Here is a 20,322-nt window from a genome sequence, read left to right on the forward strand (position 1 = left end):
TGGAGAATGGCTGCCAAGGGCTGGTAGATTCGAGGTTTGTGGTCAAACGCAAAGCCATAGGCCGATCGTTTTTGGTGCTGTGAGTAGGGTTCCATGTGAGGGTTAGGGCCAGCCAAAGTTTTCAGTGGTCACTCTTTGCATGTGTTTGGCAGTCTCGAGCGTTGGGCCTTTTGGGGCCCCTTTGAGCAATATTGGAGAATGGCTGCTGAGGAATGGTATATTTGAGGTTTGTGGTCAAACGCAAAGTTGTAGGCCGATCGTTGGTGGTGCTGTGGGTGGTGTACCATGTGAGGGTTAGGGCCAGCCAAAGTTTTCATTGGTCACTCTTTGCATGTGTTTGGCAGTCTCGAGCGTTCGGTCATTTTGGGGCCCATTGAGCAATATTGGAGAATGGCTGCCGAGGGCTGGTAGATTCGAGGTTTGTGGTCAAACGCAAAGCCGTAGGCCGATCGTTGGTGGTGCTGTGAGTAGGGTTCCATGTGAGGGTTAGGGCCAGCCAAAGTTTTCAGTGGTCACTCTTTGCACGTGTTTGGCAGTCTCGAGCGTTCGGCCTTTTGGGGCCCCATTGAGCAATATTGGAGAATGGCTGGTAGATTCGAGGTTTGTGGTCAAAGGCAAAGCCGTAGGCCAGTCATTGGTGGTGCTGTGGGTGGAGTACAATGTCAGTGTTAGGGCCAGCCAAAGGTTTCAGTGGTCACTCTTTGCATGTGTTTGGCAGTCTCGAGCGTTCGGTCATTTTGGGCCCCATTGAGCAATATTGGAGAATGGCTGCCAAGGGCTGGTAGATTCGAGGTTTGTGGTCAAATGCAAAGCCGTAGGCCGATCGTTGGTGGTGCTGTGGGTGGGGTACCATGTGAGGGTTAGGGCCAGCCAAAGTTTTCAGTGGTCACTCTTTGCATGTGTTTGGCAGTCTCGAGTGTTCGGCCTTTTGCGGCCCCATTGAGCAATATTGGAGAATGGCTGCCGAGGGCTGGTAGATTCGAGGTTTGAGGTCAAACGCAAAGCCGTAGGCCGATCGTTGGTGGTGCTGCGCCTGGCGTACCATGTGAGGGTTAGGGCCAGCCAAAGTTTTCAGTGGTCACTCTTTGCATGAGTTTTGCAGTCTCGAGTGTTCGGCCTTTAGGGGCCCCATTGAGCAATATTGGAGAATGGCTGCCGAGGGCTGGTAGATTCGAGGTTTGTGGTCAAACGCAAAGCCATAGGCCGATCGTTGTTGGTGCTGTGGGTGGGATAGCATGTGAGGGTGAGGGCCAGCCAAAGTTTTCAGTGGTCACTCTTTGCATGTGTTTGGCAGTCTCGAGCGTTCGGCCTTTTGGGGCCCCTTTGAGCAATATTGGAAAATGGCTGCCGAGGGCTGGTAGATTCGAGGTTTGTGGTCAAACGCAAAGCCGTAGGCCGATCGTTGGTGGTGCTGTGGGTGGGGTACCATGTGAGGGTTTGGGCCAGCCAAACTTTTCAGTGGTCACTCTTTGCATGTGTTTGGCAGTCTCGAGCGTTCGGCCTTTTGGGGCCCCATTGAGCAATATTGCAGAATAGCTGCCGAGGGATGATAGATTCAAGGTTTGTGGTCAAAAGCAAAGCCGTAGGCCGATCGTTGGTGGTCCTGTGCGTGGGGTACCATGTGAGGGTTAGGGCCAGCCAAAGGTTTCAGTGGTCACTCTTTGCATGTGATTGGCAGTCTCGAGCGTTCGGCCTTTTGGGGGCCCTTTGAGCAATATTGGAGAATGGCTGCTGAGGGATGGTATATTCGAGGTCTGTGGTCAAACGCAAAGCCGTAGGCCGATCGTTGGTGGTGCTGTGAGTAGGGTTCCATGTGAGGGTTAGGGCCAGCCAAAGTTTTCAGTGGTCACTCTTTGCATGTCTTTGGCAGTCTCGAGCGTTCTGCCTTTTCGGGCCCCTTTGAGCAATATTGGAGAATGGCTGCCGAGGGCTGGTAGATTCGAGGTTTGTGGTCAAATGCAAAGCCGTGGGCCGATCGTTGGTGGTGCTGCGCCTGGGGTACCATGTGAGGGTTAGGGCCAGCCAAAGTTTTCAGTGGTCACTCTTTGCATGAGTTTGGCAGTCTCGAGTGTTCGGCCTTTTGGGGCCCCATTGAGCAATATTGGAGAATGGCTGCCGAGGGCTGGTAGATTCGAGGTTTGTGGTCAAACGCAAAGCCATAGGCCGATCGTTGTTGGTGCTGTGGGTGGGATAGCATGTGAGGGTGAGGGCCAGCCAAAGTTTTCCGTGATCACTCTTTGCATGTCTTTGGCAGTCTCGAGCGTTCGGCCTTTTGGGGCCCCTTTGAGCAATATTGGAGAATGGCTGCCGAGGGCTGGTAGATTCGAGGTTTGTGGTCAAACGCAAAGCCATAGGCCGATCGTTGGTGGTGCTGTGAGTAGGGTTCCATGTGAGGGTTAGGGCGAGCCAAAGTTTTCAGTGGTCACTCTTTGCATGTGTTTGGCAGTCTCGAGCGTTGGGCCTTTTGGGGCCCCTTTGAGCAATATTGGAGAATGGCTGCTGAGGGATGGTATATTTGAGGTTTGTGGTCAAACGCAAAGCCGTAGGCCGATCGTTGTTGGTGCTGTGGGTGGGATAGCATGTGAGGGTTTGGGCCAGCCAAAGGTTTCAGTGGTCACTCTTTGCATGTGTTTTGCAGTCTCGAGCGTTCGGCCTTTTGGGGTCCCTTTGAGCAATATTGGAAAATGGCTGCCGAGGGCTGGTAGATTCGAGGTTTGTGGTCAAACGCAAAGCCGTATGCCGATCGTTGGTGGTGCTGTGGGTGGGGTACCATGTGAGGGTTTGGGCCAGCCAAACTTTTCAGTGGTCACTCTTTGCATGTGTTTGGCAGTCTCGAGCGTTCGGCCTTTTGGGGCCCCCATTGAGCAATATTGCAGACTAGCTGCCGAGGGATGGTAGAATTAAGGTTTGTGGTCAAACGCAAAGCCGTAGGCCGATCGTTGGTGGTCCTGTGCGTGGGGTACCATGTGAGGGTTAGGGCCAGCCAAAGGTTTCAGTGGTCACTCTTTGCATGTGTTTGGCAGTCTCGAGGGTTCGGCCTTTAGGGGCCCCTTTGAGCAATATTGGAGAATGGCTGCTGAGGGATGGTATATTCGAGGTCTGTGGTCAAACGCAAAGCCGTAGGCCGATCGTTGGTGGTGCTGTGGGTGGGGTTCCATGTGAGGGTTAGGGCCAGCCAAAGTTTTCAGTGGTCACTCTTTGCATGTCTTTTGCAGTCTCGAGCGTTCGGCCTTTTGGGGCCCCATTGAGCAATATTGGAGAATGCCTGCCGAGGGCTGGTAGATTCGAGGTTTGTGGTCAAATGCAAAGCCGTGGGCCGATCGTTGGTGGTGCTGTGGGTGGGGTAGAATGTGAGGGTTAGGGCCAGCCAAAGGTTTCAGTGGTCACTCTTTGCATGTGTTTGGCAGTCTCGAGCGTTCGGTCATTTTGGGGCCCATTGAGCAATATTGGAGAATGGCTGCCGAGGGCTGGTAGATTCGAGGTTTGTGGTCAAACGCAAAGCCGTAGGCCGATCGTTGGTGGTGCTGTGGGTGGGGTACCATGTGAGGGTTAGGGCCAGCCAAAGTTTACAGTGGTCACTCTTTGCATGTGTTTGGCAGTCTCGAGCGTTCGGCCTTTTGGGGCCCCTTTGAGCAATATTGGAGAATGGCTGCCGAGGGCTGGTAGATTCGAGGTTTGTGGTCAAACGCAAAGCCGTAGGCCGATCGTTGGTGGTGCTGTGGGTGGGGTACCATGTGAGGGTGAGGGCCAGCCAAAATTTTCAGTGGTCACTCTTTGCATGTCTTTTGCAGTCTCGAGCGTTTGGGCATTTTGGGCCCCATTGAGCAATATTGGAGAATGGCTGCCGAGGGCGGGTAGTTTCGAGGTTTGTGGTCAAACGCAAAGCCATAGGCCGATCGTTGGTGGTGCTGTAAGTGGTGTACCATCTGAGAATTAGGGCCAGCCAAAGTTTTCAGTGGTCACTCTTTGCATGTGTTTGGCAGTCTCGAGCGTTCGGCCTTTTGGGGCCCCATTGAGCAATATTGGAGAATGGCTGCCGAGGGCTGGTAGATTCGAGGTTTGTGGTCAAACGCAAAGCCGTAGGCCGATCGTTGGTGGTGCTGTAAGTGGGGTACCATGTGAGGGTTAGGGCCAGCCAAAGGTTTCAGTGGTCACTCTTTGCATGTGTTTCGCAGTCTCGAGCGTTCGGTCATTTTGGGCCCCCATTGAGCAATATTGGATAATGGCTGCCGAGGGCTGGTAGAGTCGAGGTTTGTGGTCAAACGCAAAGCCGTAGGCCGATCGTTGGTGGTGCTGTGGGTGGGGTACTATGTCAGGGTGAGAGCCAGCCAAACTTTTCAGTGGTCACTCTTTGCATGTGTTTGGCAGTCTCGAGCGTTCAGCCTTTTGGGGCCCCATTGAGCAATATTGGAGAATGGCTGCTGAGGGCTGGTAGATTCGAGGTTTGTGGTAAACGCAAAGCCGTAGGCCGATCGTTGGTGGTGCTGTGGGTGGGGTACCATGTGAGGGTTAGGGCCAGCCAAAGTTTTCAGTGGTCACTCTTTGCATGTGTTTGGCAGTCTCGAGCGTTCGGCCTTTTGGGGCCCCTTTGAGCAATATTGGAGAATGGCTGCTGAGGGCTGGTAGATTCGAGGTTTGTGGTCAAACGCAAAGCCGTAGGCCGATCGTTGGTGGTGCTGTGGGTGGGGTACCATGTGAGGGTTAGGGTCAGCCAAAGTTTTCAGTGGTCACTCTTTGCATGTGTTTGGCAGTCTCGAGCGTTCGGCCTTTTGGGGCCCCTTTGAGCAATATTGGAGAATGGCTGCCGAGGGCTGGTAGATTCGAGGTTTGTGGTCAAACGCAAAGCCGTAGGCCGATCGTTGGTGGTGCTGTGGGTGGGGTACCATGTGAGGGTTAGGGCCAGCCAAAGGTTTCAGTGGTCACTCTTTGCATGTGTTTGGCAGTCTCGAGCGTTTGGCCTTTAGGGGCCCCATTGAGCAATATTGGAGAATGGCTGCTGAGGGCTGGTAGATTCGAGGTTTGTGGTCAAACGCAAAGCCGTAGGCCGATCGTTGGTGGTGCTGTGGGTGGGGTACCATGTGAATGTTAGGGCCAGCCAAAGTTTTCAGTGGTCACTCTTTGCATGTGTTTGGCAGTCTCGAGCGTTCGGCCTTTTGGGGCCCCTTTGAGCAATATTGGAGAATGGCTGCTGAGGGCTGGTAGATTCGAGGTTTGTGGTCAAACACAAAGCCGTAGGCCGATCGTTGGTGGTGCTGTGGGTGGGGTACCATGTGAGGGTTAGGGCCAGCCAAAGGTTTCAGTGGTCACTCTTTGCATGTCTTTGGCAGTCTCGAGCGTTTGGCCTTTAGGGGCCCCATTGAGCAATATTGGAGAATGGCTGCCGAGGGCTGGTAGATTCGAGGTTTGTGGTCAAACGCAAAGCCGTAGGCCGATCATTGGTGGTGCTGTGGGTGGGGTACCATGTGAGGGTTAGGGCCAGCCAAAGGTTTCAGTGGTCACTCTTTGCATGTGTTTGGCAGTCTCGAGCGTTTGGCCTTTAGGGGCCCCATTGAGCAATATTGGAGAATGGCTGCTGAGGGCTGGTAGATTCGAGGTTTGTGGTCAAACGCAAAGCCGTAGGCCGATCGTTGGTGGTGCTGTGGGTGGGGTACCATGTGAGGGTTAGGGCCAGCCAAAGTTTTCAGTGGTCACTCTTTGCATGTGTTTGGCAGTCTCGAGCGTTCGGCCTTTTGGGGCCCCTTTGAGCAATATTGGAGAATGGCTGCTGAGGGCTGGTAGATTCGAGGTTTGTGGTCAAACGCAAAGCCGTAGGCCGATCGTTGGTGGTGCTGTGGGTGGGGTACCATGTGAGGGTTAGGGCCAGCCAAAGGTTTCAGTGGTCACTCTTTGCATGTGTTTGGCAGTCTCGAGCGTTCGGCCTTTAGGGGCCCCATTGAGCAATATTGGAGAATGGCTGCCGAGGGCTGGTAGATTCGAGGTTTGTGGTCAAACGCAAAGCCGTAGGCCGATCGTTGGTGGTGCTGTGGGTGGGGTACCATGTGAGGGTTAGGGCCAGCCAAAGGTTTCAGTGGTCACTCTTTGCATGTGTTTGGCAGTCTCGAGCGTTCGGTCATTTTGGGGCCCCTTTGAGCAATATTGGAGAATGGCTGCTGAGGGCTGGTAGATTCGAGGTTTGTGGTAAACGCAAAGCCGTAGGCCGATCGTTGGTGTTGCTGTGGGTGGGGTACCATGTGAGGGTTAGGGCCAGCCAAAGTTTTCAGTGGTCACTCCTTGCATGTGTTTGGCAGTCTCGAGCGTTCGGCCTTTTGGGGCCCCTTTGAGCAATATTGGAGAATGGCTGCCGAGGGCTGGTAGATTCGAGGTTTGTGGTCAAACGCAAAGCCATAGGCCGATCGTTGGTGGTGCTGTGGGTGGGATAGCATGTGAGGGTTAGGGCCAGCCAAAGGTTTCAGTGGTCACTCTTTGCATGTGTTTGGCAGTCTCGAGCGTTCGGCCTTTTGGGACCCCTTTGAGCAATACTGGAGAATGGCTGCTGAGGGATGGTATATTCGAGGTTTTTGGTCAAACGCAAAGCCGTAGGCCGATCGTTGGTGGTGCTGTGGGTTCGGTACCATGTCAGGGTGAGAGCTAGCCAAAGGTTTCAGTGGTCACTCTTTGCATGTGTTTGGCAGTCTCGAGCGTTTGGCCTTTAGGGGCCCCATTGAGCAATATTGGAGAATGGCTGCCGAGGGCTGGTAGATTCGAGGTTTGTGGTCAAACGCAAAGCCGTAGGCCGATCATTGGTGGTGCTGTGGGTGGGGTACCATGTGAGGGTTAGGGCCAGCCAAAGTTTTCAGTGGTCACTCTTTGCATGTGTTTGGCAGTCTCGAGCGTTCGGCCTTTTGGGACCCCTTTGAGCAATACTGGAGAATGGCTGCTGAGGGCTGGTAGATTCGAGGTTTGTGGTAAACGCAAAGCCGTAGGCCGATCGTTGGTGGTGCTGTGGGTGGGGTACCATGTGAGGGTTAGGGCCAGCCAAAGTTTTCAGTGGTCACTCCTTGCATGTGTTTGGCAGTCTCGAGCGTTCGGCCTTTTGGGGCCCCTTTGAGCAATATTGGAGAATGCCTGCCGAGGGCTGGTAGATTCGAGGTTTGTGGTCAAATGCAAAGCCATAGGCCGATCGTTGGTGGTGCTGTGGGTGGGATAGCATGTGAGGGTTAGGGCCAGCCAAAGGTTTCAGTGGTCACTCTTTGCATGTCTTTTGCAGTCTCGAGCGTTCGGGCACTTTGGGCCCCATTGAGCAATATTGGAGAATGGCTGCCGAGGGCTGGTAGTTTCGAGGTTTGTGGTCAAACGCAAAGCCGTAGGCCGATCGTTGTTGGTGCTGTGGGTGGGGTACCATGTGAGGGTTAGGGCCAGCCAAAGGTTTCAGTGGTCACTCTTTGCATGTGTTTGGCAGTCTCGAGCGTTCGGCCTTTTGGGACCCCTTTGAGCAATACTGGAGAATGGCTGCTGAGGGATGGTATATTCGAGGTTTGTGGTCAAACGCAAAGCCGTAGGCCGATCGTTGGTGGTGCTGCGCCTGGGGTACCATGTGAGGGTTAGGGCCAGCCAAAGTTTTCAGTGGTCACTCTTTGCATGTGTTTGGCAGTCTCGAGCGTTCGGCCTTTTGGGCCCCATTGAGCAATATTGGATAATGGCTGCCGAGGGCTGGTAGATTCGAGGTTTGTGGTCAAACGCAAAGCCGTAGGCCGATCGTTGGTGGTGCTGTGGGTTCGGTACCATGTCAGGGTGAGAGCCAGCAGAAGTTTTCAGTGGTCACTCTTTGCATGTGTTTGGCAGTCTCGAGCGTTCGGCCTTTTGGGCCCCATTGAGCAATATTGGATAATGGCTGCCGAGGGCTGGTAGATTCGAGGTTTGTGGTCAAACGCAAAGCCGTAGGCCGATCGTTGGTGGTGCTGTGGGTGGGGTACCATGTGAGGGTTAGGGCCAGCCAAAGTTTTCAGTGGTCACTCTTTGCATGTGTTTGGGAGTCTCGAGCGTTCGGTCATTTTGGGCCCCATTGAGCAACATTGGAGAATGGCTGCCGAGTGCTGGGAGATTCGAGGTTTGTGGTCAAACGCAAAGCCGTAGGCCGATCGTTGGTAGTGCTGTGGGTGGGGTACCATGTGAGGGTTAGGGCCAGCCAAAGGTTTCAGTGGTCACTCTTTGCATGTGTTTGGCAGTCTCGAGCGTTTGGCCTTTAGGGGCCCCATTGAGCAATATTGGAGAATAGCTGCCGAGGGCTGGTAGATTCGAGGTTTGTGGTCAAACGCAAAGCCGTAGGCCGATCGTTGGTGGTGCTGTGGGTGGGGTTCCATGTGAGGGTTAGGGCCAGCCAAAGTTTTCAGTGGTCACTCTTTGCATGTGTTTGGCAGTCTCGAGCGTTCGGCCTTTTGGGGCCCCTTTGAGCAATATTGGAGAATGGCTGCCGAGGGCTGGTAGATTTGAGGTTTGTGGTCAAACGCAAAGCCGTAGGCCGATCGTTGGTGGTGCTGTGGGTGGGGTTCCATGTGAGGGTTAGGGCCAGCCAAAGTTTTCATTGGTCACTCTTTGCATGTCTTTGGCAGTCTCGAGCGTTCGGCCTTTTGGAGCCCCATTGAGCAATATTGGAGAATGGCTGCTGAGGGCTGGTAGATTCGAGGTTTGTGGTCAAAGGCAAAGCCGTAGGCCGATCGTTGGTGGTGCTGTGGGTGGGGTACCATGTGAGGGTTAGGGCCAGCCAAAGGTTTCAGTGGTCACTCTTTGCATGTGTTTGGCAGTCTCGAGCGTTCGGCCTTTTGGGGCCCCATTGAGCAATATTGGAGAATGGCTGCCGAGGGCTGGTAGATTCGAGGTTTGTGGTCAAACGCAAAGACGTAGGCCGATCGTTGGTGGTGATGTGGGTGGGGTACCATGTGAGGGTTAGGGCCAGCCAAAGTTTTCCGTGGTTACTCTTTGCATGTGTTTGGCAGTCTCGAGCGTTCGGCCTTTTGGGGCCCCATTGAGCAATATTGGAGAATGGCTGCCGGGGGCTGGTAGATTCGAAGTTTGTGGTGAAACGCAAACCCGTAGGCCGATCCTTGGTGGTGCTGTGGGTGGGGTACCATGTGAAGGTTAGGGCCAGCCAAAGTTTTCAGTGGTCACTCTTTGCATGTGTTTGGCAGTCTCGAGCGTTCGGCCTTTTGGGGCCCCATTGAGCAATATTGGAGAATGGCTGCCGAGGGCTGGTAGATTCAAGGTTTGTGGTCAAACGCAAAGCCGTAGGCCGATCGTTAGTGGTGCTGTGGGTGGGGTTCCATGTGAGGGTTAGGGCCAGAAAAGTTTTCAGTGGTCTCTCTTTGCATGAGTTTGGCAGTCTCGAGCGTTCGACCTTTTTTGAACCCCTTTGAGCAATATTGGAGAATGGGTGCCGAGGGCTGGTAGATTCGAGGTTTGTGGTCAAACGCAAAGCCGTAAGCCAATCTTTGGTGGTGCTGTGGGTGGAGTACCATGTGAGGGTTAGGGCCAGCCAAAGGTTTCAGTGGTCACTCTTTGCATGAGTTTGGCAGTCTCGAGCGTTCGGCCTTTAGGGGCCCCATTGAGCAATATTGGAGAATGGCTGCCGAGGGCTGGTAGATTCGAGGTTTGTGGTCAAAGGCAAAGCCGTAGGCCGATCGTTGGTGGTGCTGTAAGTGGGGTACCATCTGAGAATTAGGGCCAGCCAAAGGTTTTAGTGGTCACTCTTTGCCTGTGTTTGGCAGTCTCGAGCGTTCGGCCTTTTGGGGCCCCATTGAGCAATATTGGAGAATGGCTGCCGAGGGCTGGTAGATTCGAGGTTTGTGGTCAAACGCAAAGACGTAGGCCGATCTTTGGTGGTGCTGTGGGTGGAGTACCATTTGAGGGTTAGGGCCAGCCAAAGTTTTCAGTGGTCACTCTTTGCATGAGTTTGGCAGTCTCGAGCGTTCGGCCTTTAGGGGCCCCATTGAGCAATATAGGAGAATGGATGCCGAGGGCTGGTAGATTCGAGGTTTGTGGTCAAACGCAAAGCCGTAGGCCGATCGTTGGTGGTGATGTCGGTAAGGTACCATGTGAGGGTTAGGGCCAGCCAAAGGTTTCAGTGGTCACTCTTTGCATGTGTTTGGCAGTCTCGAGCGTTCGGCCTTTTGGGGCCCCATTGATCAATATTGGAGAATGGCTGCCGGGGGCTGGTAGATTCCAGGTTTGTGGTCAAACGCAAAGCCGTAGGCCGATCCTTGGTGGTGCTGTGGGTGGAGTACCATGTGAGGGTTAGGGCCAGCCAAAGGTTTCAGTGGTCACTCTTTGCATGAGTTTGGCAGTCTCGAGCGTTCGGCCTTTTGGGGCCCCATTGAGCAATATTGGAGAATGGCTGCCGAGGGCTGGTAGATTCGAGGTTTGTGGTCAAACGCAAAGACGTAGGCTGATCATTGGTGGTGCTGTGGGTGGAGTACCATGTGAGGGTTAGGGCCAGCCAAAGTTTTCAGTGGTCACTCTTTGCATGAGTTTGGCAGTCTCGAGCGTTCGGCCTTTAGGGGCCCCATTGAGCAATATAGGAGAATGGCTGCCGAGGGCTGGTAGATTCGAGGTTTGTGGTCAAACGCAAAGCCGTAGGCCGATCGTTGGTGGTGATGTGGGTGGGGTACCATGTGAGGGTTAGGGCCAGCCAAAGTTTTCAGTGGTTACTCTTTGCATGTGTTTGGACGTCTCGAGCGTTCGGCCTTTTGGGGCCCCATTGAGCAATATTGGAGAATGGCTGCCGGGGGCTGGTAGATTCGAAGTTTGTGGTGAAACGCAAAGCCGTAGGCCGATCCTTGGTGGTGCTGTGGGTGGGGTACCATGTGAAGGTTAGGGCCAGCCAAAGTTTTCAGTGGTCACTCTTTGCATGTGTTTGGCAGTCTCGAGCGTTCGGCCTTTTGGGGCCCCATTGAGCAATATTGGAGAATGGCTGCCGAGGGCTGGTAGATTCAAGGTTTGTGGTCAAACGCAAAGCCGTAGGCCGATCGTTAGTGGTGCTGTGGGTGGGGTTCCATGTGAGGGTTAGGGCCAGAAAAGTTTTCAGTGGTCTCTCTTTGCATGAGTTTGGCAGTCTCGAGCGTTCGGCCTTTTTTGAACCCCTTTGAGCAATATTGGAGAATGGGTGCCGAGGGCTGGTAGATTCGAGGTTTGTGGTCAAACGCAAAGCCGTAAGCCAATCTTTGGTGGTGCTGTGGGTGGAGTACCATGTGAGGGTTAGGGCCAGCCAAAGGTTTCAGTGGTCACTCTTTGCATGAGTTTGGCAGTCTCGAGCGTTCGGCCTTTAGGGGCCCCATTGAGCAATATTGGAGAATGGCTGCCGAGGGCTGGTAGATTCGAGGTTTGTGGTCAAAGGCAAAGCCGTAGGCCGATCGTTGGTGGTGCTGTAAGTGGGGTACCATCTGAGAATTAGGGCCAGCCAAAGGTTTCAGTGGTCACTTTTTGCCTGTGTTTGGCAGTCTCGAGCGTTCGGCCTTTTGGGGCCCCATTGAGCAATATTGGAGAATGGCTGCCGGGGGCTGGTAGATTCCAGGTTTGTGGTCAAACGCAAAGCCGTAGGCCGATCCTTGGTGGTGCTGTGGGTGGAGTACCATGTGAGGGTTAGGGCCAGCCAAAGGTTTCAGTGGTCACTCTTTGCATGAGTTTGGCAGTCTCGAGCGTTCGGCCTTTTGGGGCCCCATTGAGCAATATTGGAGAATGGCTGCCGAGGGCTGGTAGATTCGAGGTTTGTGGTCAAACGCAAAGCCGTAGGCCGATCGTTGGTGGTGCTGTGGGTGGGGTTCCATGTGAGGGTTAGGGCCAGCCAAAGTTTTCATTGGTCACTCTTTGCATGTGTTTGGCAGTCTCGAGCGTTCGGCCTTTTGGGGCCCCATTGAGCAATATTGGAGAATGGCTGCCGAGGGCTGGTAGATTCCAGGTTTGTGGTCAAACGCAAAGCCGTAGGCCGATCGTTGGTGGTGCTGTAAGTGGGGTACCATCTGAGAATTAGGGCCAGCCAAAGGTTTCAGTGGTCACTCTTTGCCTGTGTTTGGCAGTCTCGAGCGTTCGGCCTTTTGGGGCCCCATTGAGCAATATTGGAGAATGGCTGCCGAGGGCTGGTAGATTCGAGGTTTGTGGTCAAACGCAAAGACGTAGGCCGATCTTTGGTGGTGCTGTGGGTGGAGTACCATGTGAGGGTTAGAGCCAGCCAAAGTTTTCAGTGGTCACTCTTTGCATGAGTTTGGCAGTCTCGAGCGTTCGGCCTTTTCGGGCCCCATTGAGCAATATAGGAGAATGGCTGCCAAGGGCTGGTAGATTCGAAGTTTGTGGTGAAACGCAAAGCCGTAGGCCGATCCTTGGTGGTGCTGTGGGTGGGGTACCATTTGAGGGTTAGGGCCAGCCAAAGTTTTCAGTGGTCACTCTTTGCATGTGTTTGGCAGTCTCGAGCAATCGGCCTTTTGGGGCCCCATTGAGAAATATTGGAGAATGGCTGCCGAGGGCTGGTAGATTCGAGGTTTGTGGTCAAACGCAAAGCCGTAGGCCGATCATTGGTGGTGCTGTGGGTGGGGTTCCATGTGAGGGTTAGGGCCAGCCAAAGTTTTCATTGGTCACTCTTTGCATGTGTTTGGCAGTCTCGAGCGTTCGGCCTTTTGGGGCCCCATTGAGCAATATTGGAGAATGGGTGCCGAGGGCTGGGAGATTCGAGGTTTGTGGTCAAAGGCAAAGCCGTAGGCCGATCGTTGGTGGTGCTGTAAGTGGGGTACCATCTGAGAATTAGGGCCAGCCAAAGGTTTCAGTGGTCACTCTTTGCCTGTGTTTGGCAGTCTCGAGCGTTCGGCCTTTTGGGGCCCCATTGAGCAATATTGGAGAATGGATGCCGAGGGCTGGTAGATTCGAGGTTTGTGGTCAAACGCAAAGACGTAGGCCGATCGTTGGTGGTGCTGTGGGTGGAGTACCATGTGAGGGTTAGGGCCAGCCAAAGTTTTCAGTGGTCACTCTTTGCATGAGTTTGGCAGTCTCGAGCATTCGGCCTTTAGGGGCCCCATTGAGCAATATAGGAGAATGGCTGCCAAGGGCTGGTAGATTCGAGGTTTGTGGTCAAACGCAAAGCCGTAGGCCGATCGTTGGTGGTGATGTGGGTGGGGTACCATGTGAGGGTTAGGGCCAGCCAAAGTTTTCAGTGGTCACTCTTTGCATGTGTTTGGCAGTCTCGAGCGTTCGGCCTTTTGGGGCCCCATTGAGCAATATTGGAGAATGGCTGCCGGGGGCTGGTAGATTCGAAGTTTGTGGTGAAACGCAAAGCCGTAGGCCGATCCTTGGTGGTGCTGTGGGTGGGGTACCATGTGAAGGTTAGGGCCAGCCAAAGTTTTCAGTGGTCACTCTTTGCATGTGTTTGGCAGTCTCGAGCGTTCGGCCTTTTGGGGCCCCATTGAGCAATATTGGAGAATGGCTGCCGAGGGCTGGTAGATTCGAGGTTTGTGGTCAAACGCAAAGCCGTAGGCCGATCGTTAGTGGTGCTGTGGGTGGGGTTCCATGTGAGGGTTAGGGCCAGAAAAGTTTTCAGTGGTCTCTCTTTGCATGAGTTTGGCAGTCTCGAGCGTTCGGCCTTTTTTGAACCCCTTTGAGCAATATTGGAGAATGGGTGCCGAGGGCTGGTAGATTCGAGGTTTGTGGTCAAACGCAAAGCCGTAAGCCAATCTTTGGTGGTGCTGTGGGTGGAGTACCTTGTGAGGGTTAGGGCCAGCCAAAGGTTTCAGTGGTCACTCTTTGCATGAGTTTGGCAGTCTCGAGCGTTCGGCCTTTAGGGGCCCCATTGAGCAATATTGGAGAATGGCTGCCGAGGGCTGGTAGATTCGAGGTTTGTGGTCAAACGGAAAGCCGTAGGCCGATCGTTGGTGGTGCTGTGGGTGGGGTACCATGTGAGGGTTAGGGCCAGCCAAAGGTTTCAGTGGTCACTCTTTGCATGTGTTTGGCAGTCTCGAGCGTTCGGCCTTTTGGGGCCCCTTTGAGCAATATTGGAGAATGGCTGCCGAGGGCTGGTAGATTCGAGGTTTGTGGTCAAACGCAAAGCCGTAGGCCGATCATTGGTGGTGCTGTGGGTGGGGTTCCATTCGAGGGTTAGGGTCATCCAAAGTTTTCAGTGGTCACTCTTTGCATGTGTTTGGCAGTCTCGAGCGTTCGGCCTTTTGGGGCCCCATTGAGCAATATTGGAGAATGGGTGCCGAGGGCTGGTAGATTCAAGGTTTTTGGTCAAACGCAAAGCCGTAGGCCGATCATTGGTGGTGCTGTGGGTGGGGTACCCTGTGAAGGTTAGGGCCAGCCAAAGTTTTCAGTGGTCACTCTTTGCATGTGTTTGGCAGTCTCAAGCGTTCGGCCTTTTGGGGCCCCATTGAGCAATATTGGAGAATGGCTGCCGAGGGCTGGTAGATTCGAGGTTTGTTGTCAAACGCAAACTCGTAGGCCGATCGTTGGTGGTGCTGCGCCTGGGGGACCATGTGAGGGTTAGGGCCAGCCAAAGTTTTCAGTGGTCACTCTTTGCATGAGTTTGGCAGTCTCGAGTCTTCGGCCTTTTGGGGCCCCATTGAGCAATATTGGAGAATGGCTGCCGAGGGCTGGTAGATTCGAGGTTTGTGGTCAAACGCAAAGCCGTAGGCCGATCGTTGGTGGTGCTGTGGGTGGGGTACCATATGAGAGGTTAGGGCCAGCCAAAGTTTTCAGTGGTCACTCTTTGCATGTCTTTGGCAGTCTCGAGCGTTCGGTTATTTTGGGCCCCATTGAGCAATATTGGAGAATGGCTACCGAGGGCTGGTAGATTCGAGGTTTGTGGTCAAACGCAAAGCCATAGGCCGATCGTTGTTGGTGCTGTGGGTGGGATAGCATGTGAGGGTGAGGGCCAGCCAAAATTTTCAGTGGTCACTCTTTGCATGTGTTTGGCAGTCTCGAGCGTTCGGCCTTTTGGGGCCCCATGGAGCAATATTGGAGAATGGCTGCCAAGGGCTGGTAGATTCGAGGTTTGTGGTCAAACGCAAAGCCTTAGGCCGATCGTTAGTGGTGCTGTGAGTAGGGTTCCATGTGAGGGTTAGGGCCAGCCAAAATTTTCAGTGGTCACTCTTTGCATGTGTTTGGCAGTCTCGAGCGTTCGGCGTTTTGGGGCCCCATTGAGCAATATTGGGGAATGGGTGCCGAGGGCTGGTATATTCCAGGTTTTTGGTCAAACGCAAAGCCGTAGGCCGATCGTTGGTGGTGCTGTGGGTGGGGTACCATGTGAGGGTTAGGGCCTGACAAAGGTTTCAGTGGTTACTCTTTGCATGTGTTTGGCAGTCTCGAGCGTTCGGTCATTTTGGGCCCCTTTGAGCAATATTGGAGAATGGCTGCCGAGGGCTGGGAGATTCGAGGTTTGTGGTCAAACGCAAAGCCGTAGGCCGATCGTTGGTGGTGCTGTGGGTGGGGTACCATGTGAGGGTTAGGGCCAGCCAAAGGTTTCAGTGGTCACTCTTTGCATGTGTTTGGCAGTCTCGAGCGTTCGGTCATTTTGGGCCCCATTGATCAATACTGGGGAATGGCTGCCGAGGGCTGGTAGATTCCAGGTTTGTGGTCAAACGGAAAGCCGTAGGCCGATCGTTGGTGGTGCTGTGGGTGGGGTACCATGTGAGGGTTAGGGCCAGCCAAAATTTTCAGTGGTCGCTCTTTGCATGTGTTTGGCAGTCTCGAGCGTTCGGTCATTTTGGGCCCCATTGAGCAATATTGGAAAATGGCTGCCGAGGGCTGGTAGATTCGAGGTTTGTGGTCAAACGCAAAGCCGTAGGCCGATCGTTGGTGGTGCTGTGGTTGGGGTACCATGTGAGGGTTAGAGCCAGCCAAAGGTTTCAGTGGTCACTCTTTGCATGTGTTTGGCAGTCTCGAGCGTTCGGTCATTTTGGGCCCCATTGAGCAATATTGGAGAATGGCTGCCGAGGGCTGGTAGATTCGAGGTTTGAGGTCAAACGCAAAGCCGTAGGCCGATCGTTGGTGGTGCTGCGCCTGGGGTACCATGTGAGGGTTAGGGCCAGCCAAAGTTTTCAGTGGTCACTCTTTGCATGAGTTTGGCAGTCTCGAGTGTTCGGCCTTTTGGGGCCCCATTGAGCAATATTGGAGAATGGCTGCCGAGGGCTGGTAGATTCGAGGTTTGTGGTCAAACGCAAAGCCGTAGGCCGATCGTTGGTGGTGCTGTGGGTGGGGTACCATGTGAGGGTTATGGCCAGCCAAAGTTTTCAGTGGTCACTCTTTGCATGTGTTTGGCAGTCTCGAGCGTTCGGCCTTTTGGGGCCCCATTGAGCAATATTGGAGAATGGCTGCCGAGGGCTGGTAGATTCGAGGTTTGTGGTCAAACGCAAAGCCGTAGGCCGATCCTTGGTGGTGCTGTGGTTGAGGTACCATGTGAGGGTTAGGGCCAGCCAAAGTTTTCAGTGGTCACTCTTTGCATGTGTTTGGCAGTCTCGAGCGTTCGGCCTTTTGGGGGCCCTTTGAGCAATATTGGAGAATGGCTGCCGAGGGCTGGTAGATTCGTGGTTTGTGGTCAAACGCAAAGCCATAGGCCGATCGTTGTTGGTGCTGTGGGTGGGATAGCATGTGAGGGTGAGGGCCAGCCAAAGTTTTCAGTGGTCACTCTTTGCATGTCTTTGGCAGTCTCGAGCGTTCGGCCTTTTGGGGCCCCATGGAGCAATATTGGAGAATGGCTGCCAAGGGATGGTATATTTGAGGTTTGTGGTCAAACGCAAAGCCGTAGGCCGATCATTGGTGGTGCTATGGGTGGGGTACCATGTGAGAGTAAGGGCCAGCCAAAGGTTTCAGTGGTCACTCTTTGCATGTGTTTGGCAGTCTCGAGCGTTCGGTCATTTTGGGCCCCATTGAGCAATATTGGAGAATGGCTGCCAAGGGCTGGTAGATTCGAGGTTTGAGGTCAAACGCAAAGCCGTAGGCCGATCGTTGGAGGTGCTGTGGGTAGGGTACCATGTGAGGTTAGGGCCAGAAAAGTTTTCAGTGGTCACTCTTTGCATGTCTTTGGCAGTCTCTAGCTTTCAGAGTTTTGGGGCCCCATTGAGCAATATTGGAGAATGGCTGCCGAGGGCTGGTAGATTCGAGGTTTGTGGTCAAACGCAAAGCCATAGGCCGATCGTTGTAGGTGCTGTGGGTGGGATAGCATGTGAGGGTGAGGGCCAGCCAAAGTTTTCAGTGGTCACTCTTTGCATGTGTTTGGCAATCTCGAGCGTTCGGCCTTTTGGGGCCCCATGGAGCAATATTGGAGAATGGCTGCCAAGGGCTGGTAGATTCGAGGTTTGTGGTCAAAGGCAAAGCCGTAGGCCGATCGTTGGTGGTGCTGTGAGTAGGGTTCCATGTGAGGGTTAGGGCCAGCCAAAGTTTTCAGTGGTCACTCTTTGCATGTGTTTGGCAGTCTCGAGCGTTCGGTCATTTTGGGGCCCATTGAGCAATATTGGAGAACGGCTGCCGAGGGCTGGGAGATTCGAGGTTTGTGGTCAAACGCAAAGCCGTAGGCCGATCGTTGGTGGTGCTGTGGGTGGGATAGCATGTGAGGGTGAGGGCCAGCCAAAGTTTTCAGTGGTCACTCTTTGCATGTCTTTGGCAGTCTCGAGCGTTCGGCCTTTTGGGGCCCCATTGAGCAATATTGGAGAATGGCTGCCAAGGGCTGGTAGATTCGAGGTTTGTGGTCAAACGCAAACTCGTAGGCCGATCGTTGGTGGTGCTGTGGGTAGGGTACCATGTGAGGGTTAGGGCCAGCCAAACTTTTCAGTGGTCACTCTTTGCATGTGTTTGGCAGTCTCGAGCGTTCGGTCATTTTGGGCCCCATTGAGCAATATTGGAGAATGGCTGCCGAGGGCTGGTAGATTCGAGGTTTGTGGTCAAACGCAAAGCCATAGGCCGATCGTTGTTGGTGCTGTGGGTGGGATAGCATGTGAGGGTGAGGGCCAGCCAAAGTTTTCAGTGGTCACTCTTTGCATGTCTTTGGCAGTCTCGAGCGTTCGGCCTTTTAGGGCCCCATGGAGCAATATTGGAGAATGGCTGCCAAGGGCTGGTAGATTTGAGGTTTGTGGTCAAACGCAAAGCCATAGGCCGATCGTTGTTGGTGCTGTGAGTAGGGTTCCATGTGAGGGTTAGGGCCAGCCAAAGTTTTCAGTGGTCACTCTTTGCATGTGTTTGGCAGTCTCGAGCGTTGGGCCTTTTGGGGCCCCTTTGAGCAATATTGGAGAATGGCTGCTGAGGGATGGTATATTTGAGGTTTGTGGTCAAACGCAAAGCCGTAGGCCGATCGTTGTTGGTGCTGTGGGTGGGATAGCATGTGAGGGTGAGGGCCAGCCAAAGTGTTCAGTGGTCACTCTTTGCATGTCTTTGGCAGTCTCGAGCGTTCGATCTTTTGGGGCCCCATGGAGCAATATTGGAGAATGGCTGCCAAGGGCTGGTAGATTCGAGGTTTGTGGTCAAACGCAAAGCCATAGGCCGATCGTTGTTGGTGCTGTGAGTAGGGTTCCATGTGAGGGTTAGGGCCAGCCAAAGTTTTCAGTGGTCACTCTTTGCATGTGTTTGGCAGTCTCGAGCGTTCGGCCTTTTGGGGCCCCTTTGAGCAATATTGGAGAATGGCTGCTGAGGGATGGTATATTTGAGGTTTGTGGTCAAACGCAAAGCCGTAGGCCGATCGTTGTTGGTGCTGTGGGTGGGATAGCATGTGAGGGTTAGGGCCAGCCAAAGTTTTCATTGGTCACTCTTTGCATGTGTTTGGCAGTCTCGAGCGTTCGGTCATTTTGGGGCCCATTGAGCAATATTAGAGAATGGCTGCCGAGGGCTGGTAGATTCGAGGTTTGTGGTCAAACGCAAAGCCGTAGGCCGATCGTTGGTGGTGCTGTGAGTAGGGTTCCATGTGAGGGTTAGGGCCAGCCAAAGTTTTCAGTGGTCACTCTTTGCATGTGTTTGGCAGTCTCGAGCGTTCGGCCTTTTGGGGCCCCATTGAGCAATATTGGAGAATGGCTGCCAAGGGCTGGTGGATTCGAGGTTTGTGGTCAAAGGCAAAGCCGTAGGCCAGTCATTGGTGGTGCTGTGGGTGGAGTACAATGTCAGTGTTAGGGCCAGCCAAAGTTTTCAGTGGTCACTCTTTGCATGTGTTTGGCAGTCTCGAGCGTTCGGTCATTTTGGGCCCCATTGAGCAATATTGGAGAATGGCTGCCAAGGGCTGGTAGATTCGAGGTTTGTGGTCAAACGCAAAGCCATAGGCCGATCGTTGTTGGTGCTGTGGGTGGGATAGCATGTGAGGGTGAGGGCCAGCCAAAGTTTTCAGTGGTCACTCTTTGCATGTCTTTGGCAGTCTCGAGCGTTCGGCCTTTTGGGGCCCCATTGAGCAATATTGGAGAATGGCTGCCAAGGGCTGGTAGATTCGAGGTTTGTGGTCAAACGCAAACTCGTAGGCCGATCGTTGGTGGTCCTGCGGGTAGGGTACCATGTGAGGGTTAGGGCCAGCCAAAGGTTTCAGTGGTCACTCTTTGCATGTGTTTGGCAGTCTCGAGCGTTCGGCCTTTTGGGGCCCCTTTGAGAATATTGGAGAATGGGTGCCGAGGGCTGGTAGATTCGAGGTTTGTGGTCAAACGCAAAGCCGTAGGCCGATCGTTGGTGGTGCTGTGGGTGGGGTACCATGTGAGGGTTTGGGCCAGCCAAAGGTTTCAGTGGTCACTCTTTGCATGTGTTTGGCAGTCTCGAGCGTTCGGCCTTTTGGGGCCCCTTTGAGCAATATTGGAAAATGGCTGCCGAGGGCTGGTAGATTCGAGGTTTGTGGTCAAACGCAAAGCCGTAGGCCGATCGTTGGTGGTGCTGTGGGTGGGGTACCATGTGAGGGTTTGGTCCAGCCAAACTTTTCAGTGGTCACTCTTTGCATGTGTTTGGCAGTCTCGAGCGTTCGGACTTTTGGGGCCCCATTGAGCAATATTGCAGAATAGCTGCCGAGGGATGGTAGATTCAAGGTTTGTGGTCAAACGCAAAGCCGTAGGCCGATCGTTGGTGGTCCTGTGCGTGGGGTACCATGTGAGGGTTAGGGCCAGCCAAAGGTTTCAGTGGTCACTCTTTGCATGTGTTTGGCAGTCTCGAGGGTTCGGCCTTTAGGGGCCCCTTTGAGCAATATTGGAGAATGGCTGCAGAGGGCTGGTAGATTCGAGGTTTGTGGTCAAACGCAAAGCCATAGGCCGATCGTTGGTGGTCCAGTGCGTGGGGTACCATGTAAGGGTTAGGGCCAGCCAAAGTTTTCAGTGGTCACTCTTTGCATGTGTTTGGCAGTCTCGAGCTTTCGGCCTTTTGGGG

This window comes from Heliangelus exortis, chromosome W (assembly GCF_036169615.1).
Source record: "Heliangelus exortis chromosome W, bHelExo1.hap1, whole genome shotgun sequence".
NCBI classification, from domain to species: domain Eukaryota; kingdom Metazoa; phylum Chordata; class Aves; order Apodiformes; family Trochilidae; genus Heliangelus; species Heliangelus exortis.